A 22,295-nucleotide genomic window follows, 5' to 3' on the forward strand; every position below is an offset into this window, starting at 1 on the left:
TTTGCCATTTCTTCAGTTTCTGAGTGTAGTTTTATTATTTCCTTTCTGGAGCTAGTTTGTTAGTTTTTTTTCTCCTCTGCTTCTAAATATTTTCTTAACATATTTAATCCCCCCTTTCCCCTGCCCCATCCCCCATAAATGCAGTTAAGACTTTAAATTTACCTCTAGATGCACTCTAGGTACCCTACACATTCTCTCTATAGTACTTTACATTTTTGTGTTTTAAACTGTCAAGGCCATTTTTATTGTTCATTTTGTCAAGTTGAAAAATTCTGCTTATTCGAGTTAACCTTTTAAATGCAGTAGACTCTATAGAGATTATGGCATCTGATTTCTTTGTACCACATTATGAAATAAAATAATGGATACATCCTTCTGATATGCAAATCAAGGAAATGAAAGCAACACACTCATTCTGACACCTCAGTTAGACATTCCCAGGGAGGTTTCTCACTTAGACATAATTTAAAAGCAAAAATACCTTTATGAAACCTAAACTACAACTGCGATTATGTCATGAAATATCCTAGTCCACAATTTTTGTTTCTGAGGTCAAAGATGTGAAAGTTCAGAGTTTTGTCTTGTTCCTAAATGTTTTCTTTTTGCAGTTTTTTTCCCTTCTTCAGACTTGGCTATTATCATTTATCTATTTTGCCTTCCTTTTATTCATCAAAACCAGGGAAAATCAGAGAATCTATCACTGATGCTTATTTGTTGTCTGATAACATTTAATCTGAAGCTAATTTGAATTTCAGTCTCCACCTGCATTTAACTCCTGTTCTCCATTTGTGGGTTTTAAAAGTATCTGCAAGAGATGAGACTATATATAATGAGAGAGTCAATGGGATGCTTGAAATCTCATAAAGCATAAAAATTGAAAGCCCTGCAAAGAAGCCTGAAGTTTTTCTTTTAGGTAACTCAAAATGAAAGACAGATAAATTGACATCTGTATCTATCTCCCCTCAATCCTGTTCCTTTGAGGATACTGTTCAAGGTGGAAGCCAGTCTTTAGAACTTCTGAAGATGCCAATTACTTGTGCCCCCCCCACCCCGAATGAGTTGGTTCCACCATCTGTCTCACCACAGGTGTGACTGTTAGAATATCAACTTCCCTCTATGTTTCTTGCCTTCCTAAAGGAAATCAACCCTGAATATTCATTGGAAAGACTGATGCTGAAGCTGAAGCTCCAATACTTTGGCCACCTGATGTGAAGAGCTGACTCATGGGAAAAGACCCTGATGCTGGGAAAGATTGAGGGCAGGAGGAGAAGGGGTTGACAGAGGATGAGGTGGTTAGATAAGCATCACTGACTTAATGGACATGCATCTGAGCAAACTTTGGAAGACAGTGAAAGACAGGGAAGCCTGGTGTGCTGCAGTCCATGGGGTTGCAAAGAGTCGGATACGACTTAGTGACTACTCTGTCCCTTGCTACCTTTCTGCCTTATCATAAGTGAGCTTCTTCTTAAACTCAGTCCTTGCCAATTTTTCTCCCTCTACAGATTTTTCTTTCTGGCACATTCACCTTTAGTACAATTCAATATGTGTGCTGATCACTTACTATGACAAAACACTCTGATAAGCACTAATTCTAATTATGTTTGTAATAAAACTTTTCTCATTTCTGGAAACGTGTAAACATCATTCTTATTTTTAGATTTGTAGTTTCTGATAAAAGTGCACTGGAACATCATTGCTTCATTACTACCTTTCCTACTCTTTTTGGCTACTTGTTGCTTTGTATTATAGTTATGTTTATGTGCGACTTTTTTGGTTTTTTTACTGAGTCAGATAAAATTTTAAAATACTGAAAGAATTTCTCTAATATTTTCATGCTACTTACAATGTAGTATGGCATGATACACTTTAAAGTTTAATTGGCATCATCAATACTTTCTCCATAACTTTATTAAATCTGTCCTTAAATCAACAAATCAAGAGCTTATTTGTACTGTTTCCAAGAAATAGAAATAATTTCTCTTCTTCTATGTAGGGGCCCTGTTGAATATAAATTATACAACCTTTGATTCAGTTTAGTTCAGTCACTTAGTAGTGTCCTCCTCTTTGTGACCCCCATGGACTGCAGCACACCAGGGTTCCCCGTCCATCGCCAACTCCCAGAGCTGGTTGAAAATAGTTACTCTGGGCATATTTTTCTTCTGTGTAAATTTATAGCTAAGTTGACCTACCCAACTATTTATTTTTCATTTATAGATTATTCATGTAAACACAAAGGTGAATTATGCTATGGGGAGAGAGACTGTTTATCAGAGATTTGACTCTAAATTAGTTTTATAGCTCTAAGGAAATAATTTTTCCTTTCTAGCCTCTGACTTTTTATCCGCAGATGAGACTGAATGAGATGAAATAGATGATTGCTAAGATTTTTTTCAGATTGTATGGTTCGTGGTGATGGTAGATTATTGTTCTTAACGTATTTGTTGCTTTTTCCAGTGAAACTTTGATAATCTCCAATACTGTAATGTCAGGTTTAGTCATGTACCCAGGATTGCCCTTCCCTGTGGGAAGATTACACTTCCCTGCTCAGTGGTATCAGGGATCACCAGGCAACACAAATTGGCCAACGGGAAATAAGCAGAATCTGTGTGTACCATTTCTGATCAGAAGCTCTGAGTCATCCTAGGTTCTACTCTCTCTCTTTTCCACCTACCATAACTATGACGAAGTTCCACATAGAGGTTGCTTCTTTATGTGGATGGAGAAGGGAAGAGAATGTAGAGTAAACAGCTAACTCCCAGCAGACAAATACAATAACATCTTTGTTGCTATAAGCCCTTAAGAGACTAAGATTTCTCTTAATGCAGTATCATCTAGCAAAAGATGATTAGTATATTCATCAATGATTAGATATTAGTTCAAAATTAAAACTTGAAAGCAATGCCCTCCGATTAAAATTTAATTTAAAAATCATAAAAGTAATATGCTGTGCTGTGCTGTGCTAAATTGCTTCAGTCATGTCTGACTTTGTGACCTCCTGGACCATAGCCCCCCAGGCTCCTCTGTTTACATAATTCTCCAAGCAAGTATACAGGAGTGGGTTGCCATTTCTTCCTCCAGAGGATCTTCTTGACCCAGGGATTGAACTTGCTTCTCTTGCATCGCCTACATTGGCAGGTGGATTATTTACCACCACCACCTGGGAAGCCCATATGTGTATATACATATCTTAATATATATATATAGTCATCCCTGATCATCACTCTTCAATCTCCTCATCTTCCCCAATTTCACTCTTCCCTTCCCTTCATAAACCCTTCTTTCTTTCGTAATTTATTCCTTTCATGTTATGTATGGATATACATGTTTTATTATATACTATATATAAAGCAATCTAAAAATAACATAAGTATAGAACTGACATTAAAGAAATTGCCCTATATTTCTACTTAGAATATTTGATTGAAATTTCTGCTTTGAATCCTTGAATGGCTCTTCCAGGTAAAAATGAAGTTTTTAAAAGCACTTCTTCATTATTAAGGTATTACGTGTGTGTGTGTGTGCTCAGTATGTTTGACTCTCTGTGACCCCATGGATGGTCTGCCTGGCTCCTTTCTCCATGGAATTTTCCAGACTGAAGTGGGTTGCCATTTCTTTCTCCAGGGGATCTTCCCAACCCGGGGTTCAAACGAAAGTCTCTTGTGTCTTCTGCATTGGCAGGCAGGTTCTTTACCAGCTGAGTCACTGGGGAAACATGCCTACTCTAAAAGGCTGTATTCCTTAGCAGTTCATGATTTTACAAATATTAGTCCAAGAACAGGACTTCTCCTGAAGTACTGATAATACCATTTGTTGTCATTTTAAGGTTTATTAAAGAAGTTGAGTAATCTCCAAGCTAACCAATATGTTATTTGTTGCACAGGAATATTGACTAATTTTTCTCTTTGCTTCAATAGCAAAGAAAACCTGAAAATAAGCTCTTAATATCTATGCTAATGACTTAGCAATATGACTTTGTATCTTCAATAACATCAAGGTAAGCTTTACAGCAGTTTCACTACTTTAAGTACTTTTTCTTTGCTTGTTCATTAACCTTCTTGTTTTTTTAAACCAGTAATATCTTTAATAAATTTCTGAAGAGCACCTACGTGAGGCTTTGTGCATGCTCAGTCATGTCTGATTCTTTGCAACCCTTTGGACTGTAGCCCACCAGGCTCCTCCATCCATGGAATTTTCCAGGCAAGCATACTAGAATGGGTTGCTATCCTCCCCCAGGGGATCTTCCCAACCCAGGGATTGAACACACATCTCCTGCATTGGCAGGCAGATTCTTTATCACTGAGTCACCTGGGAAGCCCACATGAGGGTTAGAGGCTTGCAGTTTTTCGCATTCATATCTGACTTTTATGACTTCTCTCAGAATCAGCACATGATTCTCTGTTTCTGCTCAGGCAAAATATTCCTTAATAACCATCATGTACAGCTAGCATTTTTTATCGTCTTATTGAGATATAATTCACATGCTATACAATTCACCTCCCTAAAGTGTACAATTCAGGAATTCCCTGACTGTCCAGTGGTTACAACTTGACACTTTCACGGCCCAAGCCTGTGCAGCACATAAAAAAAATAGTGTACAATTTAAGGGCTAAGTGTATTCATAATTATACATTCATCACTGCAATCAATTATTTAGAATATTTCCTTACCTGACAAACCCCCACACACACATCCTGCAGATGTCACCCCTTAATCTCATCTTTCCCAGCCCTAGCGATATACTTTCTCTATCAGTTTGCCCATTCTTGTAATTCGTATAAATGGAATCATACAATATATGGTACTTTGTGACTGTTTTTCCACTTAGCGTGTTTTCAAGGCTCGCCCATGTCATAGCATGTATCATTACTTCATTTCTTTTTATTACTGAATAATAGTCCAAAACTGCAATGTGAAGGCCTATTTATTCATGGCTATACCACATTTTATTTATACTTTCATCAATTGATGGACATTTAGGTTTCCACCTTTTGGCTGTTATGTATATTGTGGCTGTGAATATTTATGTGTGCACTTTTGTGTATGAATTTCCTGTAGGTATATACTTAGGAATAGAATGACTGGATCATATAGGAACTCTATGTTTAACCATTTAAGGAACTTCCAGACTGTTAGTGACAATGCCATTTTACAGCCCTACCAGCAATGTATAAGGGTTCTAATTTCTCCACATACTTGCTAACACCTATTATTGTCTTTCTCTTTTATTATAATCATCCTAGTTGGTGTGAAATGATATCTCATTATTGTTTTTTTATATGCATTTTCTTGATGGCTAATTATTTTGAGCAGCTTTTCATGTGCTTATTCACCATTTTTATGTTTGTTTGAAGAACTATCTCTTCAGATCCTTTGCTTATTTTAGAATTGGATTGTTTATCTTTTTTACTATTAAGTTTTTGTAGTTCCTTTTATGTCCTAGTACCAGTCAGATATAGGATTTACAAAAATTTTATCTCATTCTGTAGGTTGACTTTTTACTTTCTTGAGGGTGTTTATTGGAGAACAAAAGGTTTTAATTTGATAAAGTCTACTGTATTTTTTCTTTTATTGCTAGTGCTTTAGTGTCATATTGAAGAAATCACTGCCTAATCCAAGGTCATGAAGATTATGTGTGTTTTCTTCTAAAAGTTTAATAGTTTTTACTCTCATATTTAGGTCTTTGTTATATCTTGGGTTAATTTTTATATTTGGTATGTGGTAAGGGTCCAACCTCATTGTTTGTATGTGGTTATCATTAGTCACAGTACTATTTGTTAATAAGATTATTCTTTCCCTATAAGTGGTCTTGGCACCTTACATAAAATCTGTTGATTATGGATATTCGGGTTCATTTCTGGACTCTTGATTCTTTTACATTAATGTATAGTTTACCCTTATGCCAATACTACATTGTCTTGATGCTAAATTTTATGGTAAGTTTGGAATGATCACCTTACTTCCAAATTTATATTTATTTTGACATTTATACATAATTTGTTTATCTTGGGTTTTACTTAAGAGGTATGGGCACTAGTATATCCTTATAATTATTGCATTTTATATGTGCAGTCGCTCAGTTGTGTCTCACTTTTGTGTCCGCATGGACGGTAGGCCGCCAGGCTCCTCTCTGATGGGAATTTCCTGGCAAGAATACTGGAGTGGGCTGCTTTTATCCTCCTAGGGATCTTCCTGGCCCAGGGATCAAACCCAAATCTCTGTCTCCTGCATTGCAGGCAGATTCTTTATTGCTGAGCCACTGGGAAAGTCTTTGCATTTTATATTTAAAGGCAATAAAGTATAGTAGTTATGGGCACAGTGAGAGTATATTGGTTTACACTTTAACTAAGAAAGCATCAACAAGCTCCTGGGTATTAGGAGCTCAGTTTTAAACAAATATAAGGAAAAAATGGAAATTCATTTTTCTCCAGAAGAGCAGAAAAGTAAAGCAAAACTGCCTGTGGAAAACTGTGGGGAGGAAGCGGCAATGAGTCTACTCATGCTCATATTCCAGGAATTCAAGAAAATTTTTTTCTCTAATAATTCTTTTAAAATAGTTTAAATAGTTGGTCTGCCTGCAAAGGCTTGTAGCCTCTTCTGCAGACACCAAGGAATGTACTTTCAAACAACCTCTTGGAATCTGTTCTCAGAACTTATTATTGAGTATGGGCCTCTATGAGGGAGAGCAGGGTAGGTTTCTACCAAACCTATTTCAGCTCTCAAATCATAATTTCAGTTGTAATTTAAAACATAATTTTAAAAAATCTATGAAAAACAAATATAGCAAATATTCAAAGGACATAGGTTAAGGATATGGGGACCAGCATGTAAGGACCAATCTACTAAGTTCAGGCATTAGCACCATTACTGTATTGAAAAGGTCTTGGGCTCTTTTTCTGTTTTGGGGGGAAAATGTTTATAGCAACTTTCGTGGCCAAATTACTCTCGGGAGGAAGCTTCAGGGCCCTCATCTGCGAAGAGTTCTAGTGAAAAGAAACCATGCTGGGGATTGTGAACAGTCAGCGATGCAACACGAGGTGGCGCTCTCATCCCAGTGAGTCCTGTAGAGCAGTACCTCAGGTAAAGGATACACAGCTTCAGGAGACCGTGGTAGATCTGACTGCCATCGGTAGACTACCTGACAGGCTGAACAGCTAACCGGGTACAGAGCCATCGGGGGTGTTGAGAAAGTACGCTGGTACAATAGGACTGAGGGCAGAAAGTAGTATTGCAACAACCGGAGAAAGATAACTAGTGTCTGGACACTGCTTTAGAGTATGCTGATTCGTTATCTTTATTATTTATTTGGGGCTTCCCTGGTGCCTCTGGGGTGTTGGAGAAGACTCTTGAGAGCCCCTTGGACTGCAGAGAGATCAAACCAGTCAATCTCAAAGGAAATTAATCCTGAATATTCATTGGAAGGACTGATGCTGAAGCTGACTCCAATACTTTGGCCACCTGATGCAAAGAGCTGGCTTATTAGAAAAGACTCTGACGCTGGGAAAGATTGAGGGCAGAGGAGAAGGTGATGACAGATGACGAGATGGTTGGATGGCATCACTGATTCAACGGACATGAGTTTGAGCAAGCTCTGGGAGATGGTGATGGACAGGGAAGTCTGGCATGCTGGAGTCCATGGAGTCACAAAGAGTCAGACCGACTGACTAAACAAAAACAGAACAACTGATGACTGAGATGGTGAAGGATTAGTCTGCTACAATGCAGGACCTGGGTTTGATCCCCGGATCCAGAAGATCCGCTGGAGAAGGGAATGTCTATCCACTCTAGTGTTCTTGCTTAGAGGACCCCACCCCTCTGGCCGGCTACAGTCTGTAGAATCACAAAGAGTCGGACACAGCTGAGTGACTAAGAATTTATTATCTCCAACACCACAGTTCAAAAGCTTCAATTCTTTGGTGTAAAACCTTCTTCAATTGGTCCAACTCTCACATCCATACATGGCTACTGGAAAAGCCGTAGCTTTGGCTATATGGATATGAATGCAGAGTTCTAAAGAATAGCAAGGAGAGATAAGAAAGCCTTTCTAAGTGGTCAATGGAAAGAAATACAGGCAAACAAAAGAGTGGGAAAGACTAGAGAGCTCTTCAAGAAAATTAGAGATACCAATAGAACATTTCATTCAAGTGAAGTGAAAGTCGCTCGGTCGTGTCCGACTCTTTGTGACCCCATGGACTATATAGTCTATGGAATTCTCCAGGCTAGAATACTGGAGTGAGTAGCCTTTCTCCTTTCTCCTTTCTCCAGGGGATCTTCCCAACCCAGGGATCGAATCCAGGTCTCTCACACTGCAGGCGGATTCTTTACCAGCTGAGCCACAGGGAAGCCTCTCACTGTCTCTTTCATTCTTTAATTGAAATATAATTGATGTACAATATTATGTTAGTATAAAGTATGTTAGATAAGATTTTGCATTCTCTTAGTCTCAATCAGTTATGTCAGAGGTGTGGAAATTTTGTTAAAATCATTAAAGAACCATGTTTTGTGTTTACTGAATTTCTCTGTTGCGTCTTTCCTATTCCAGCAACTTCTGCTTTTCTCCGCATTACATATCAGACCTCCTTCAGCCTTCTCATTTACTTCTGATGCTACCTTTGGCAGATTTTAACAGGGATTAGCTGACAGAAGTGCAATTTTCAGAATCTCAATCCCAGCTTTACAAAATACCGAAAGGAAGAATGGGTTTGGAGTTGAGAGGCAGTTATCTAAGAATCAACTAATATGATCCAAATGATATATTTTTGGAATTTAACTTATATTTTCCAGAGGAGAAAAATAAAAAAAACATTATTCACCCCTCACTTTTCTCTCCTTCTCTTCCTTCCTTTCTTATAGCTCTAGGCACAGGTGAAATAATGATTATATGTAGAGGAATTGGAAAGGTTATACTACTTAAGTCTTACTATACATTTTATTCCTATTTTTTTTGCTCAGAGTTTATTATAGAAAAGTAACTCAATGGATCCTTATTTAAGGTTAATTAATATTAAATATGCAACTATGAATACATTTTATTAATGTGATATTGAATTGGAGTTTTCTTTCAAAACATATAATATTTCAGTCTTGTCACTATTCTTTATTTCTATTGTGTAATATTTTTAAAGCTATGATTATAATACTATTTTTATAATGGAATTTACTTTCTTTTTAAAAATTAATTAATTAATTTTAATTGGAGGATAATTACAATGTTGTGATACATTATATTCATGAAACACCACATTTACTGCAAGATTGAGTGAAGCGCTCTTGAACTAACAGCATGGTGTGTGCTAGGAGCCAGGTGCTTAAGTCAGATCTGGGTTTGAATTCTGGCTAACTTACTAACTGGATCTATGGCCTTGGATAAATTACCTAACTCCTCTGAGCATCCATTTCCTCTTCTTGCTGTGAGGGTTAAGTGAAATAATACCTGTAAAAGTCAGTGCTTGGCACATTATAAGTACTCAGAAAGGGCTAGCTTTTTATTGTAATTACACAGAGCCAGACTTTATAGAATATGGACTATTTTCCCCATGATATAAAGCACTATGGAATATTTTTTTCCCTAAGAAAACACAGCAGAAATGCCTAACATCTGTTAATGCCCTGAAGTCCAAAGGTAGAAGAACTTAATGTTTAAAAGCTACCATGGCCATGGAGTGAACATTACGCGGAAAAACAAATATTTGGATGAACACCAAGGAAGCCACAGGTGGTTAAAATATTAGCTGGCTGACAAAATAATTCAAGTTGCTTAATGCTGTACAAAGGCAGTGCAAAATACTCTTTCTAGATGTGTAGTATCTTTACTGTTAAGTTCTTTCTAAGGTATCTAAGAATTAGGGAAGTAAGATATTTTTATATCACAGGTGTATGAATTATACTCACTTTGAGAGATTTTTGGTTCCTAGAAGCCAAAGAAAAATACTTTTACAGTGTTAGTTTTTCTTTTACATGATTGCATTACTTGTAAATGTCTTGCCTTAAAATAAATTTATGCATTTCTTGCCTTATATAATTTATGGACATTTGGAGAAGGAAATGGCAACCCACTCCAGTATTCTTGCCTGGAGAATCCCAGGGACAGGGGAGCCTGTTGGCCTGCTGTCTATAGGGTCGCACAGAGTCAGACACGACTGATGCGACTTAGCAGCAGCAGCAAATTGCATTAGACATTTAAACAGTTATTTGCAAGTAGCAATTCTCTTGGGCCTTTGGCCCCTGTTGAAACTGGGTAGCTTTCTTTGTACAATATCTAAGTGGCCTGTATAAATTAATTCAATTCTGTTGCACAAACATGATCTGAGCACCTGAAATAGGTCAAAGAGGCTTACAAACAGGACTGTTATTCATGAACCAAAAGGCTACGTGTGCATGTATTGATGGAAAAAGATAGCAGAGCACATGAATTTACACCATCATTAGGGGTTTCAATTTAGTAATTTAAGTTTGTCAACTAAAATTTCAATTTATCAATTTCAGATATGTGGGCAAACATCATTTACTAATAATAATTAATGTAGAGCTTTTTGGTTAATTAAAGAGAATGTTTCTGAAAATTCCATGTCTTTCTTTTGAGTACTCTGATATTTTCCAACTAATTTTCTTCTTATCACTTTATTATTGTTGCTCAGTCGCTAAGTCGTGTCCAATTCTTTGTGACCCCATGAACTATAGCATGCCAAGCTTCCCTGTCTTTCATTACCTCTGGGAGTTTGCTGAAATTCATGTCCTCATTTTCTTGCTAAACCCATTTTTTCCTCCCAAACTCTGATTTGCATTAAGTTTGAGGAACTGAATTAAGCCTGTTTAATATTGTTGCTAATCAGACGCTTGCCACACTTATCATTTCAGTTGCCTTTGGATTGTGATTCATAACCAATTAAGTTACAGTAACATTAATGTACTCTAACTTTATCTGCCAACCAGCACTATGATGTGAGAGAAGCTGATAATCTTCAGGTTTTACAGATGATAACTAGGATCAAATAGGTTAGAAAACCATCAAATTGCAGAGCAATTTAAAGCAGCCCGGAGATTATAACTCAGGTTCCCTGACTCCCTGTTCAATCCCCTTTGTATACTCAACATAATTTTCCCACCATCTGAGTAATGTTACAGAGTCTTCGCACGTACCCCAAAGAGCAAATAAGAGATTTAAGTATTCTAGTGTTTGGTTTCCCCATCAAAATATATTTGCGTCATTTATCTCTAGAAAATTTTCATAGAGTGTGTTTAATAGAAACAAGACTGCTTTCACTTTGTTGTAAGAAGCCATCTGGAGCTCTTGGTATACACTGTGTAACTGGGTAAACATTGGAAATAATTTGTAATTTGGCAAGACACCATATAAAATGAAAAAAATGAGAAATTTTAGTGAGAAGATCCTTAGAATATATATATTTCTATTTTAAAAATAATACTCTTCCAAAGAAGTGCTATAACTACATTATGGAATATCTGGAAACTTCAATAGGAGAAAATTTCTGGTTCAGTTCTAGAAAGGTAATTACATTACTATTCTGCTTTCTAGTTTATACTCCTTCCTTCCATGTATTTACTTAAAATACATAATTATACTCACAGTACACATAAAATTTCCATTCTGACTTTCCTCAATGTCATAACGTAATGTGCATTACACTTTCAAATAAGAACGTATAAAAAGAAAAGTTTAAATTTTCAGATACTTTTGTTTAAATGTGAGTCAATTATAAATTGGTCACTGAAAGGATGTTTAAATTTTAAACATGAAAGACTTTTAAGGGAAAGTTGTTAAACTAAAGTGAGAAAATAATTATTGAATTAGAGCTTACTATTAAAAATGAAATGAAACATATTTTAATGTAAAGCACTTACTGTAAAACACATGTCTTTTAATTTGGCGATTCCCTAATGTGCTAGGAAAGTTTATTCTTATGTATTTTCATGCTCAAACGGTTTTTTCCTAGTTAGCCTAAGGCACCTAGCTTCTATTTTTTAAGAGTTGGTAGAATTTGCACTTATGGAAAGAATGTAAAATGGAAGAAAAAATGACATGGTATGTAGAATTCTTTTAAAATAATTCAGAAGAAAAAAGTGAGTTGTAGGTTAAACAATACCAAAAATGTTGATAATTTTTGAATGTGGTTGATGCATACATTTTACTATGTCCTGTACTCTTGTGCAATTTTGCAAATTTTAAATAATACATAAAAACAAAGTAGAGTGGTTCAACTCTTTTCTGCCAAGAAAAAAATTTTTTAATACATTTGAAATCTAGATTTGGTTGAGAAAGAAGAAAGTTTTCCAAGTTTTCAGTCCACATGAATATCAAGAACCAGCTCTGAGGGGTTCTGATCTTGGAGTTTCTTCCCAGCTTCGAAATGATACTGGTTCTAAGGATGATGGCTGTACCATGAGGCTTAACAATTCTAGAGTGGAAAAGGGATGTGAAGGAGGAGAGCCTGAATCTGCCTGTGTAGTCCCCAGGAGACTGTGAGAATTAGATACCAAGAGAGCCATGAGATGCACATATCCTGACCTCCCCTCTCTGGGCTAAAATCCTAGAGGGGAGATGTGTCAGGTCAGCTAATGGCATTGTTGTTGCTGCTGCTCAGTTGCTAAGTCATGTCCGACTCTTAGGTCTGTTGAGGGCATGGGTGCATTTATTTTGGTGGGTGGGTGTTGACAGCAGAGGGGTTTTTGCTCCATTCCTCTGGTCAGCTGGGTGTCCTCAGTCTGCAGGGAGACCCTGCTCCACATGGGGCAGCCCTAACAGAGTAAATGGGTGGAACAGTGTGGGGAGGCCAAGCCACGTTATGCTTCACACTCATAATCCTCCCTCTCCGTAGCTGTAGACCCTGAAGCAGACAGTGAAGTGTCCAGTGATGGGTTCCTGCCGACCGCACCTCAGGAACAGTGCCCAGATACAGGATACATGCAGGCCTCTAACTTTACCCAAGGCCACGAGGGCACGTGAACCTCTTTGTTCGTATAGCTTGATGCCATTTAGGGGTAATGCTGGGGTGAGCACAACTTGAAAGAATAGCCACTTAATCAAAACAAAACGGCCTGAATTATGAAGCAGATTATTTAAAGTAGGAGAGATGAAAATATCTCTATGGACTGAATTGTGTCTCCCCCCCAAATTCATTTGATGAAGCCTGAACTGTCAGGCTTGTATTTGCAGATGGGAACTTTAGGAGGTAATGTGGTTTAGATGAGGTCATGAAGGAGGGATCCTTGTAATTGAATCAGTACAGTTAGTACCTTCTCTCTGTGCCACTGAGAATACAGAGAGGAGATGACCACCTGCAAGCCACAGAGAGAGCTCTCACCAGATCCTGATCATGTTGGAATACTGATCTAGGACTTCCAGCCTCCAGAGCTGTGAAAAAACAGACTTACTTTCTTTAAGCCTCCCAATCTATGGTATTTTGTTATGGCAGCCTGGTCTGACTGATACAGATACTATAATTCATCTGGTCATTTTAATTGCTTTTGGCCACGTGGCCTGTGGGATCTTTGTTCCCTGACCAGGGATTGAACATGAGCCTCCAGCAGTGGAAGCACAGAGTCTCAACCACTGAACCACCAGGGAACTCCAGATACTGTAATTCAAAAATTAAAAATGTATCCCTTTCCCCCAGTGGGGAAAGAACTCATATTACTTATGGAAAACAAAAAAAGCTGTATATTTTTTATCATACATCTGAGTGTAGTGAGAATAAATTTTTAATACCATTACAGTTATAGACATATCTGGTAATTATTTCAAACTGTGTACAATGGTTTACCAAACAAGTAAGCTAGTCTCTGTGCTTTCCAGGTAGTGCTAGTGGTAAAGAACCCATCTGCCAGTGCAGAAGACATTAGTTCTTAGTTCTATCTGTGGGCGGGGTCCAGTCCATAGGATCTCAAAGAGTTGGACATGACTGAAGTGGCTTAACACACATGCAAGGTAATCTCTTATCTAGCTTCTAAAGTTCCATTTCGCCACACCAGAAATCACTGTGTGTGTATGTTAGTCACTCAGTCATGTCTGACTTTTCATAACCCCAGGGACCATAGTCTGCCAGGCTCTTCTGTCCATGAGATTTCCCAGGGAAGCATACTGGAGTGGGTTGCCATTCCCTTCTCCAGGGGATCCTCCTGATCCAGGGATCAAACCAAGGTCTCCTGCATTGCAGGCAGATTCTTTACCATATGAGCCAGAAATATTATTTGTGTGTAAATGTATATTTATATTTGCATATATTTTGTGAAAAACTGCCTCCTTTACCAGAACCCACTTAATAATAGACTCCCAAGTTTATCTGGGCATGCCTAGAAAATGACTGCATTTCCATCCTTCCTTGGAATTAGGTTTGTCCATGTGACTATATGCCAACAGGATGTGAGTAAAAGGTGAGGTGTGCCTTTTCTTGGTATGTCTTTCAAAGGGATGAGCCTATTTCCCCCAGCTCTTCTGCCAGTTTCCACTCGCTGGAGGATGCAGAGCATGGTACAGTTGATTTGAGTCCAGAGATGGGTGGCATCAGATTAAGGATGGCTAATATGTCAGCCCCAGACTGCTTATATCCGGCTGTTACTTTAGGGAAATGATGTTTGTATTTTAGTTAGGCCACTGTACTTTATTTTTAATTGGAGGATAATTGCTTAATAATGTTGTGTTGGTTTCTGCTGTACAACAATGTGAATCAGCTATGAGTATACATATATCCCTGCCCTGTTGAGTCTCCCCTCCCTCTGTAATCCCATACCTCTAGGTCATCACAGAGTACCAAGCTGAGCTCCCTGTGTTGTATAGCTGCCTCCCATTAGCTATCTATTTCACATGTAATAGATGTCAATGCTATTCTCTCAGTTTACCCCACCCTCTTGCTCTGCCCATGTCCACAAGCTTGTTCTTTATATCTGCATCTCTATTCCTGCACTGCAAATAGGATCATGAGTACCATCCTTCTAGACTCCACATCAGTTCAGTTACTCAGTCATGTCCGACTCTTTGCAACCCCATGGACTTCCCCAAGCATGCCAAGCTTCCCTGTCCATCACCAATTCCCAGAGCCTACTCAAACTCATGTCCGTCACGTCAGTGATGCCATCCAAACATCTAATCCTCTGTCGTCCCCTTCCTCTCCCACCCTCAATCTTTCCCAGCATAACGGTCTTTTCCAATGAGTCAGTTCTTTGAATCAGGTGGCCAAAGTACTGGATTTTCAGCTTCAGCATCAGTCCTTCCAGCGAATATTTAGGACTGATTTCCTTTAGGATTGACTGGTTGGATCTCCTTGAAGCCCAAGGGACTCTCGAGAGTCTTCTCCAACACCATAATTCAAAAGCATCAGTTCTTTGGTGCTCAGCTTTCTTTATAGTCTGACTCTCACATCCATACATGACTACTGGAAAAATTATGTGTTAATATATTTGTTTTTCTCTTTCTGACCCACCTCACTCTATATAACAGGTTTTAGGTTCATCCACTTCACTACAACTGACTTGAATTTATTTCTCTTTATAAGCCACGGTATTTCGAGGTCTTTCTGTTATAGAAGATTAATGCATTAAATAATATACAGGAAAACAAACAGAAGCAAACTCTAACACTGGTTTGTTTATTGCTTTATTTTTAAAAATTGTTAATGTGCTTTAAAGATATTTTTAGATCTCTATTCTTATTCTATCCAGTGTCTCCAGAAATCTCTACATCTCATTTATTCATTCCATCAGTGTTTACTGGGAGCCTATAATGTGTCCCTCTAAGTGTCTGCTATGAGAAGACATGGGGGCATGCTGGAGGTTAAGTCCCCAGAAACAGTCTTCATTTGATGAGGGATAGAGTTGCTGATGGTTCTAAATTGTGCTCCACTCACGCCCTCAAGGAGTCTCCCGTGGGACTGAGCCCCAAGTGCCCGCAGTAGTAACTTACCCATCAACACAGCCTTCACTGCCTTTTCTCTTTTTCTTGTCTTACTTTCTGATTTCCTCACTCTGCCTTCAGGAATCAAACTATAAATCTGCATAAAGAGAAAGACTGAAGAGAAGAAATTGTCAGTGAAGCAATGCAAGGCAATTTCTTAGACTTGAAGGACATTATAAGTGACCCTCAAACAATACAGGTTTGAACTGCGCAGGTCCACTAACATACAGATTTTTTCCATAGTGATGGTACGTGATCCATAGTGGATTGAATGTGCAGATAAGGAACCATGGTTATAAAGAGCTGGCTGTAAAGTTATACACAGAGGGTTTTTGCAGAGGGTTGACACCCCTATCTCCCTATTGTTCAAGGGTCAACTGTAATGACTGTTTTGAAAAGAGGGGATTATGATCCAGTGCAGTGGCTGAAAAAACTCATACCAGACACTTCATGAAATTCTAGAACACTGGTGATGACGAGTCAAAAGCTTCCAGCAGGGATAAATATTTAATTTCTGCAGCTCAACAAGAAATCAAAAAACATATGGGGCTCCTTGTTAAAAAAATACTATTAAGAATTTCAAGACTGTAGCAGCAGAGCACTAAATCACGTGGATCCCTTTTGGGTGCAGGACATGCATATATGAAGTGGCCAAGGATTCCAGGAAGATAAAAGTATCAGAAAATCAGGAAAAAGACACGTCTCTCTTCCCCATCGTTCTAAGCTATGACTGTGATTCCTTCTTGACTCAGGATACAGACACAATCATAAGACAGCTACCTCATCTTTCCAACCCTCAAATTACCATCTTATCTTCACCTGTTCTTAAGCTTTGGCTTCTCTTGTTCTGTAGCTGCACTATCCTAGCTCCTGTCTAAAAGCCTATTCTTCAACTCATGTACTGGATCCCATAGCATCTGGCCTATTCAAGGATTTTCTCCTCCATTTGGCTCTTTTCTCCTGCATCATTAGTTTTGCCTTTCTTTGGGATCATTCCCATCAGGATATAAATATCATCACCATCTTGAAAAAGTCTCACTTGGCCCAAGACCTCTTCCAGTACAGCCTCATTTCTCTGCTCCCATTTATAGCAAAATTCAGGGGAAAAAAGAGTTGTCTTTAATTACTCTTTCACTGTTACTTCTTAACTCCCACCCCAATTCTCTCTTCAGTCAGGCTGATAGCCACATGGCTCCACTGGAACTACTATTTTCAAAGTCAACAATGACCTCATCTTTTTATAGCTGATGGTCAAATCTCAGGTCTCATTTCCTCAAAATTTCAAGGGATTTTGAGATATTTCCTTATTATTTCCCAATTATTTCCTTCTCCTTAATGATTTTTATCTTTAAATGAGGACATCTCACTTGTCTAGTTTTTCTCCTAATTCACTAACCATTTCCCTTTCCTCACTTGATTCCTCCCCAGAGCTCAGTGCCTGGTCATCTTCTTTTACTCTATCTAAGCAATTACTTTTATCTCATGGTATAAATACCATCTGGTATATGCCATATTTAAATCTTCAGCCTTGGCTTCTCCTTTGAGGTTTAAATTTATATATCCAAATGCCTACTTGAAATCTTGGATGCCTATCAGGTAACCAAGATGTAATATATCCAAAATAGAACTCAATTCCTTCTCCAAAATGTCCAACCTCAACAACTCAATAAAATGGACCCATGATTTATTCAGTAACTTTGGCGAAAACATAGCAATTATCCTTGTTTCATCTCTTGCCCTACATGCCACATTGAATTCATCAATCATTATATCATGTTGGCTTAAATTCCAAAACATGTCCTGAATTTGATGATTTTTTTCACCACTTTTGCCACTACCCTGGACTCTCCTTTAAACAATTGCTATATCCCCTAATAACTCTCCCTATGTTTTCTCACTAATATCTACTCTCCATATAACAACCAGAATATCATTTACAGAACCTTATAGTGTAAGAAATATATTTATTACTCTCTTTTACAGATGAGAAAACTGTATCTGAAGATGGTTAAGGCACTTGATAAATATTTGTTGAATTAATTAATGAACATTATTTGGAACATAGTGACTACTCAAAAATTTTCATAATAGGGTCTTAGAATAAAATCTCCCCAGACTGTAGGATTTTAGAAGAAGAATTTTACATATATATTATGGTGACTCAGTGGTAAAGAATCCTCCTGACAATGCAGGAGACATGGGTTCAGTCCCTGGGTTTGGAAGATCCCATGGAGGAAGAAACGGCAATTTATTCCAGTATTCTTGCCTGGAGAATTCCATGGACAAAGCAGCCTGGTGGGCTACAATCATGGAGTCACAAAGAGTTGGACATGCCTGAGGGATGAAGCACACACATTCACAGAGAACTCATAATTTGCCATTATCCAGTAGAGTCTGCCTGCAAAGCCGGAGACACGGGAGATGAGGATTCGATCCGTGGGTTGGGAATATCCTCTGGAGAAGAAAATGGCAACTTACTCCAGTATTCCTGCCAGGAAAATCTCATGGACAGAGGAGCCTGGTGGGCTATAGTCCATGGGGTCACAAAGAGTTGGACACGACTGAAGCTACTGAGCACGTATGCATAGAGAGAGTGGCTCAGATGGTAATGAATCTGTCCACAATGCAGGAGACCTGGGTTCAATCCCTGGGTTGGGAAGATCCCCTGGAGAAGGGAATGGCAACCCACTCCAGTATTCTTGCCTGTTGAATTCCATGGAGAAAGGTACAGTCCACTGGGTCACAAAGAGCTGGACATGACTGAGCGACTTTCACTTTCATGCTATTATACAATTCTTATTGTGCAAGAGTAATACTAAGTTTGTTATATTATATAGGCAAATCGTACATTGCCTTTCCATTTCACTCTGGGTGAAAGTTGAAATCCCTTCAATGGCCAATAGAATGCTCTGTGATCTGCGGTCTTTACCTCTCTGACTTCTTCTGGTCTCTCTCCATTTGATCATTCTATTTCAGACACACTGACTGTCACTATTCCCATACATCAGGGATGCTCCTGTCTCAGAGCCTTTGCACTAGTTCTTCCCTTTGTCTTGAACATTCTTTATCCTTATACATATATGGCACCTACCTCATCTCATTCAAGTGTTTGCTCAGCTTTCACACTCTCAGTGAGGTCTACTCTGACTGCTTTATTTAAAACTGCAAGCAATCTTATGTTGCCTGCACTCCGAGTCTCCCTTTATTTGCTCTAATTTTAATTTTTCCATAGCACCATGCACCCTTTAAAATATAATTTACTTATTTATTATGCTAATATTGTTTGTATCCCTGTGCTAGAAGGTAAATTTTATGACAATGGGATTTTTAAAATTAATATGCAGCAATAATATTTGTTGAATGAATGAATGAATCAATGACAGTTGAGAAATAACCTGAGAAAGTTATTTCCTGTATGAAATATTGAGAATTTATATTTATAAAGCCCAGTTTACTAAGACTATATGTGAACATTTTCTCACTTATAGATTAATGTCATGTATTTTTAAAAGGTAAAATATATTCTACCAAATTTGAAAAAGCATTAAGAGCTATTGAAAATAAGACTATTATTTATGATGTACTTATCACAACTAACCCCTACATGAATAAAGTAAGTTTGTTTTGTCCATCTGTGGTTATTAAAATCAAGTTCTTGAAATCAAATGACTTCACAATGACTCATAATTCTTGTGTTATCTCCTTACTTCAAGGTTAAAGTAACAATATTTGCAAGACTACTTTCCAACCTATATGTTTCTCAAATTTTTCTTTTTAACTATGCTATATGACTCTGAATTTTGCTAAGGCTAAAATGGTCTTACTTGGATAAGAAGGGAATTTTAAATTTGTCTTCAACCTGCTTTTTGTTATGGTTATTGACCTGGGTCAGTTTTTTCCAAATGTCTCTAACACCAAGGTTGCAAGGTTTCAAGGAAAATAGTTCCAAGTATCTAGAGTGACATCAGCAAGATGGCAAGATTGACTTTCCCATAGATATACAGAATATGTACACAGGTATAAATTATACATGGCTAAAGAAGAGGGAAGAGACAGAATTTCACAATCCCCTCCCCTTCACTCCAAGCAGCCAGAGAGGGCCTCCCTCAAATGTTCTAGAACCAAGATACTTCATGGAACCTAGAAGAATTCCATGTTGTTCTATTGTTGCCACTGGTCAAAACCAGCCTCAAAAAGGGTCAGTTTACCATCATTTATTCAGTTTGGAGTGACATCCTCTGTACTTTGAAGCTCTGCTTCGCCCCCTTTCAGATAATTTTCTGCTTGACAGTGACCTTGACAGTGGCCCAGGACACTTGTAATGCACACACTCCCAAAACGTTGGAGGCTTTAGCCATCTTAAGGAGTAAGGTAACTTGAAGTCAGATATTTTTCTTCATCCAAAGGGACTAGAAAGAATCAGTTTGAAATTGCCTATCCAGCTTGAAGAGCAGCAAAACAGAATGAATCATCTATAAAATTTTATATACATGGATGTGTCCAGTTCTGAATGTTAGAAAAATACCAGTTGCAAAGTTTCAACCTTCCTAAGCATTGACATGTTCAGAAGCTCTAATATATGCATAGAGAAGATTTTTCTTAGATTTATTTAAAAATAAGATTCCATGGTCATGGAAGTTAGTATTTTGTTCTCTCTCTCTCTCTCTTTTATTTTTGGCTGCACCATGCAGCATGAGGGATCTTAGTTTCCCAACAAGGAATTGAACCTGTGTCCCCTGCAGAGGAAGAATGGAGTCTTAAACCACCGGACTGCCAGGGAGATGCCCAGAAATTAATATTTTAGATGTCTCCAAAGTCTCCAATTTGGATATAAAATCTTAAATAAAATGAGTTTATATATAATATATATTTCATTAATATGTATGATATATATAACACATATAGATATATGTGTACATATGTGTATACACAAATACATAAACACTATATATAATTAAAAGAAGTAAATAAATAAAATATTTGCAGAATATCTGAAGCACTCCAATGTCCACAGAAACATAACTTGAAAATCACTGCTCTAGATACTGGTTATTACAAGGATCAGTAAGAGATGGTGTGTGCTTGAGAGAACCTCATAATCTTAGAGGGGCTATTCAATAAAGTGTACATTAATATAGTTTGTTGTCTAGTTTCCAACTAGTATGAATATGATTGCATTTGCAAAGGGTACATATTCTGTTTTGCTTTTCCTTAATTTCCTTAAGATCAATTCTATTATTCTTCAGTGCAAAATACTATGTGCAATAATCAAGAGTTAATTGGATTTTAAAGCTTTAAAGCTAGATATAACTTCTGAAGTATGCTTCTGCAGTTTCTCATTCTCCTTAGCGTCTATAGCCAATTGTGAAACTATAGAAGATGGTATATGAAATATGTGATTTCTGATGTCATCTATACTTTCCTAAGATTATTATGATGGTGCAAGAAAACAAATCTAGACAGTGTATTAAAAAGCAGAGACATCGGAAGTGAACTCAGCAGTCCCGTGGATCTGTCTCTTGCTTCAACAGTGCTTGGAGGGAACAGACCCAGGGATGCCACTTGCTTCAGGCTCCGACCACTCTCCAAGCTTTTTTCCAGTCACAACCTTTGGAATCAGCCACTCAGCTGTCCATGATTACTGGGACCAGCCACCATTTTTTTAAAAAAGTCTTAACTCCTTATTACCAATCAACCATGAGCTTCCAGATTCATCAGAATTATTCGACTGAGGTGGAGACTCCCCTCCACCTCCTGGTCAACATGCATCTGTGGGTCTCCGACACCTACCTCTCTCTTTCCTTCTGTTTCAACCAGGATGTGGTTCTGGAGGATGTGGGCCACTTTTTTTTTTTTCTTTTTGCAAATTGGTCAAGGAGAAGCGTGAGGGCACACAGCGTCTCTTGAAAATGCAAAACCAGTGTGGCTGCGCCCTCTCCCTGGACGTACAGAAGCATCTCAAGATGAGCGGGGTAAAACCTAGGATGCTATGGAAGCCGCCCTTCTCAAGGAGAAGAATCTGAACCAGGCCCTTTTGGGTCTGCATAGCCTGGGTTCTGCCTGCATAGACCCCACATCTGTGACTTCTGGGAGAACCACTTCCAAATGAGGTGAAACTCATCAGGAAGGTGGGTGACCACCTGACCCACTTCTGCGGGCTGGCTGGTCCCCGGGCTGGGCTGGGCGAATATCTTTTTGAAAAGCTCATCGTCAAGCATGACTAGGAGTCTCTGGAACCCAGTGCCCTTTGAGGAGCTCCCTTAACATCAGGGCTGCCTGAAGCTCCTCTCTGCATCCACTAGGCAGTTTTTTAACACTCTGGAGCCCTCTCTCAAGCCTTGGGCCAAATGGAAACAATAAAGCTTGTTCAAGAAAAAAAAAAAAAAAGAAG

The 22,295-nt window shown here is 38.2% G+C and overlaps 1 long non-coding RNA gene across 1 annotated transcript; it reads left to right on the forward strand.

The window, feature by feature from the left end:
• The first annotated feature begins 7,107 nt into the window (after nt 1-7,107).
• Nucleotides 7,108-8,511, forward strand: LOC138442924 (uncharacterized). Its single transcript, XR_011257933.1, has 2 exons — nt 7,108-7,522; nt 8,263-8,511. It is a non-coding gene; the product is annotated as an uncharacterized lncRNA (long non-coding RNA).
• Nucleotides 8,512-22,295: the final 13,784 nt, after the last annotated feature.

The sequence above is a fragment of the Ovis canadensis genome, chromosome 6 (assembly GCF_042477335.2).
Source record: "Ovis canadensis isolate MfBH-ARS-UI-01 breed Bighorn chromosome 6, ARS-UI_OviCan_v2, whole genome shotgun sequence".
NCBI classification, from domain to species: Eukaryota; Metazoa; Chordata; class Mammalia; order Artiodactyla; family Bovidae; genus Ovis; species Ovis canadensis.